Below are 5,201 nucleotides of genomic sequence, written 5' to 3'. Positions count from 1 at the left end.
AAGTCAGTAGCTAACCTTATTGGGGCTCCCTTGTATGTTACTTCTTTTTTCTCCCTTGCTGCCTTTAAGATTCTCTCTTTGTCTTGGATTTTTGCCATTTTAAAGATAATGTGTCTTGAATTGGGCCTCTTTGGGTTCCCCTTGATTGGGACTCTGTGTGATTCCTGGATTTGTGTCACTTTTTCTTTCATCAAATTAGAGAAATTTTCTCTCATTACTTTTTCATATATGTTTTCTATCCCTTGTTCTTCTTTTTCTCTTTCTGGTATTCCTATTGTTCAGATATTATTATGTTTCATATTGTCTTGCGTTTCTCTTAACCCCTCTTCATGCTTTCTGAGCCTCTTTTCATTTTCTTGCTCTTTCTGTGAGATGCTTTCTACTTTGTCCTCCAACTCGCTAATCCAATTCTCCACTTCATCTATTCTACTTTTGAAACTTTCTACTGTGTTCTTCAATTCGGAAGTTGTATTCTTCATTTCCTCTAGTGCCTTGCTGATATTTTCTATTTCCTTTTTCATGTTGATGTAGTTTTCAGAGAGATCATTGTAGCTCCCCTGTAGTTTCTAGTAGCTCATTTTGAGCTCTTTGAACTTTGTAATAACCAGTGCTTTGAATTCAATATGTGATAGTTAATTAGCCTGTATTTAATCTAACATCATTTCTGAAGTTTCTGCTTTTTCTTTCATTTGGGGATTGTTTCTTTGTCTTCCCATTGTTTGAGACTCTTCTTGTTATTCTCAGCTTCTAAAATTGTTCTGTTCTGCCACCCAGGGTTTATGGTGTGAACTTCTGTGGTTTAATACCTGTGAATGTCAGTGGTGCAGACTCCTTCAGGTATCTTGATGTTCTCCGTCTCCAGCTACTCTCACGCTGGTCCTTGCGCTGGTCCCGGAGCTGGTCGTCTACCATTGCTGAGTGTCCCGGCTCCTGTAGTGGACTCCTCCAATGCCCAGGGCCATTGATGTGGCAGCGGCACAGGGCCTTCGAGTGTCCCGGCTCCCGTAGCTGACTCCCAGGTGCCCAGACCCGTCACTATGGCAAGGGCACAGGGGCCGTGAGTGTATGTATCCTGTTGCTGACCCTACCTCTGTCTGGTGTTTCAGCGTCGGTCACAACCTCTGGTTTTTTAATTTCATAAATGCTGGGTAACCAATGGTTTATTGCGCTGTTTCTCTATAGATCTGCCAGGATTTTCACCCACGAGTACGGGAGCTAGAATCGGCTCTGTCCTACTCCTTCGCCATCTTCCCGGCATCTGAATGATTTTTTTTAATGTATTGTTGTATGCGACTTGCCAATATTTTGTTGAGGATTTTAGCATCTATGTTCATCAGTGATACTGGCCTGAAGTTTTCTTTTTTGTTGTATCTTTATCTGGTTTTAGGATTAGGATGATGCTGGCTTCATAGAAAGAGTTTGGGATTCTTCCATCATTTTGGATTTTTTGGAATAGCCTGTGAAGAATAGGAGTTAGCTCTTCCTTGAATGCTTCATGGAATTCTCCTATGTAACCATCTGGTCCAGGGCTTTTGTGCTTTGTGAGATTTTTGATTACTGCTTCTATTCTAAGAACCCTAAAACACCAATCCAAAAGAACCTATGCATCCCAATGTTCATAGCAGCACAATTTATAATAGCCAAGAGCTGGAAGCAACCTAGGTGCCTGTCAGTAAATGAATGAATCAAAAAATTATGGTACATATACACAATGGAATTCTATGCAGCAGAAAAAAAGAACGAGCTCCTACTTTTTGCAACAGCATGGATGGAACTGGAGAGTATTATGCTGAATGAAATAGCCAGGTGTTGAAGGACAAATACCATATGATCTCACCTTTAACAGGAAGCTAAACAACAAAACAGAGAAGAAAGCAAAGTAAAAACAAAGACACTTAAATAGAGTACAAGGGGACGGTGACCAGAGGGGAGAGCCGAGGTGATTTGAGGGGAAAAAGGGGAAGGATATAAAGGAACTAGTATAAGGGACACATGGACAACAACTAAGGGGGGTGGAAATGGGAGGGAGGTTGTGAGCACTGGGGGGGCAGGCTGGGCTGGGAGTAAAAAACAGAAAACTGTACTTGAACAATAATTAAATAAATTAAAAAAAATAAATTTTTAAGTGTATTTTCTTGAGTATGCTACTACAATTTTATGAATATTTCCCTTTTGTCACCCTATGCCCGGTATTCTCTTTATCTTTGGCAATCCCCCTTATTTCTGACACATTATTTTAACAATAGAAAAATAACAATTTCTTATCTAATGCTGTAAGTAATAATAATGATTATTATTAGTATTTGTGTCCCTACTGTATGCAAAGCCCTCTGCAATTTTCTTTATCATTATTATTTGTTTTAATTAAAAGATTGCTACAAAGAAATATTTTTCCACAATTAACAGATAAAAACTGGAGACTCAGAGAGTAAATAATATATTCAGGGACATGGATTAATCCCTTAGCTAATACTAGGACTAGAATCCAGGACTGCAGAGCCCAGAGCCTACTGATCCCTCTGATATATCATAAAGACGATTAGGAATGAGCTTTTTTCTTTCTCCCCTCTTGACTTTTTTACACTTAACTATATTTTTATCTTCTGATTTCCTTAGTATTATTTTTATTTCAACTGTTCAACTACAGTTTTCTGCCTTTTACTCTCATCCCAGCCCACCCACCCATCCCTCCCCACCTCCCTCCTTTTTCTACCCCCCACTGTTGTTGTCCATATGTCATTTATAATTGTTCCTGCAAAGTGTTCCCCTTCTTCCTTGAAATTCCCTCCTCTCTCCCCTCTGGTCACTGTGGGCCTGTTCTCTATATCAGTATCTTTGGTTATAATTTGCTTGTTTGTTTTGTTGATTAGGTTCCTGTTAAAGGTGAGATCATATGGTATTTGTCTTTCACCACCTGCCTTATTTCACTTAACATAATGCTTTCCAGTTTCACCTATGCTGTAGCAAAGGGTAGGAGCTCCTTCTTCCTTTCTGCTGCATAGAAGTCCGTTGTGTAAATGTATCATAGTTTTTTTTTTTATCTGTTCATTTACTGATGGTCACCTAGGTTGCTTCCGGCACTTGGCTATTGTAAATTGTGCTGCTATGAACATTGGGGTGCATAGGTTCTTTTGCATTGGTGTTTCAGGGTTCTTAGGATATAATCCTAGCAGTGGAATTGCTGGGTCAAAAGGCAGGTCCATTTTTAGTTTCCTGAGAAAATTCCATACTGTTTTTCATAATGGTTGTACCAGTCTGCAATCACACATACAGTGCACTAAGGTTCCCTTTTCTCCAAATCCTCTCCAACACTTGTTGTTTGTTGGTAAAGCTATTCTTTAAAACATACTGAAAGCCAGTCACTAATTTGTCAATAAAGCTCAATACAAGGAGGTATGCAAATTGGAACCTGTCTTTTTTTTTGCATTTTATTTTTTTTATTTTAATTTTTTTATTGATTATGCTGTTACAGTTGTTCTATTCCCCCCTTCATTCCCCTACACCCTACCCCCCATCCCCACCGTTATCCCCCCTTTAGTTTATGACCATGTGTCTCAAGTCCTTTAGATTCTATATTTCCCATGCTATTCTTGCCCCCCACGTCTATTTTCTATCTACTGTCTATGCTACTTATTTTCTGTACCTTCTCCCCCCTTCTCCTCCTCCCACTCCCCTGTTGCTAACCCTCCTTGAGATCTTCATTTCTATGTTTCCACTCCTGATCTAGCTGTCCTTTTTAGTTTGCTTTTGTTTTAGGTGTGGTTGTTAATAACTGTGAGTTTGTTGTCCTTTCACTGTTCATGTTTCTTTATCTTCTTTTTCTTACATAAGTCCCTTTAACATTTCATATAATAAGGGCTTGGTGATGATGAACTCCTTGCATTTGATCTTATCTGAGAAGCACCTTATCTGTCCTTCCATTCTAAATGAAAGTTTTGCTGGATAGAGCAATCTTGGTTGTAGGTTTTTGGATTTCATGACTTGGAATACCTCTTTCCAGCCCCTTCTTGCCTGTAAGGTCTCTTTTGAGAAATCAGCTGACAGTCTGATGGGGACTCCTTTGTAGGTGACTGTCCCCTTAGCTCTTGCTGCTTCTAGTATTCTCTCCTTCATTTCGATTTTGGCTAATGTAATTATGATGTGCCTTGGTGTGTTTCTTCTTGGGTCCAACTTCTTTGGGACTCTCTGAGCTTCCTGGATCTCCTGGAAGTCTATTGCCTTTGCCAGATTGGGGAAATTCTCCTTTATTATTTGTTCAAATAAGTGTTCCACTGGTGGCTGTGTCTTTCCCCCTTCTGGTACCCCTATAATTCGGATGTTGGAGCGTTTAAAGATGTCCTGGAGGTTCCTAAGACTCTCCCTCATTTCTTTGAATTCTTGCTTCTTGACTCTTTTCTGTTTGGCCATTATTTGCTTTCTTCTGGTCCACTCCATTGATTTGAGTCCCAGTTTCCTTTTCATTGCTATTGGTGTCCTGTGCAATTCCATTCATTTCAATTAGTTTCGCCTTCATATGTTTGTGTAATTTGTCGGTATAATCAACCAGTTCTGTGAGGATCCTGATCACCAGTGTTTTAAACTGTGCATCTGAGAGTTTCGCTATTTCTTCATTGCTTAGATCTATGGCCTCTGGGGCTTTGAGATATTCTTGCGACATTTTTGGTCTGTTCTGGCCCTTTAAGTGTGAGAAGCGGTGTCTTGGACTTCCAGGTCGCTGGGTTGTGACGCTGTATGTGGGGGCGTGGTCAGAGCGTGGAAATGGCGGCCCCCTCTGCTATTTCTCACAGCTGGGTGAGGATTAGCGTCTTAGGTGGTTTACCTGGGCTGGGCCACTCAGAGTTGCTGGGTTATGACGCTGTATGTGGAGGTGGGGTCAGAGCAGGGAAATGGCGGCGCTCTCCCTGCCACTTGCCGCGGGGATCCGCCCGGCCCCAGTCCAACGGCCCACTCCCTCTCCTGTCCGCCCACGCACAAATGCGTGACCACCGTCAACACGCAGCACCGCTCCCCCGCGGTCGCTGGCCTGGTGGCTCGCTGGGTCGCTCACTAGGTCCAACCCTGCACCTGGATTCTGCGCGTCTGGATTCCGCGCCTGAGTCCAGCTGACCGAGACCTGTGCAATCCCGCTTCACCAGCCGCTGGTTTCGCCCCTTACAGGTCAGACTGAAGAATTTGTTGTTAACGGACTTCCGAAAAGTTCA

This window comes from Artibeus jamaicensis, unplaced genomic scaffold (genome assembly GCF_021234435.1).
Source record: "Artibeus jamaicensis isolate MK-2021 breed Jamaican fruit bat unplaced genomic scaffold, CSHL_Jam_final scaffold_461, whole genome shotgun sequence".
Taxonomy (NCBI): Eukaryota; Metazoa; Chordata; class Mammalia; order Chiroptera; family Phyllostomidae; genus Artibeus; species Artibeus jamaicensis.
This window is presented reverse-complemented; position numbering follows the sequence as displayed.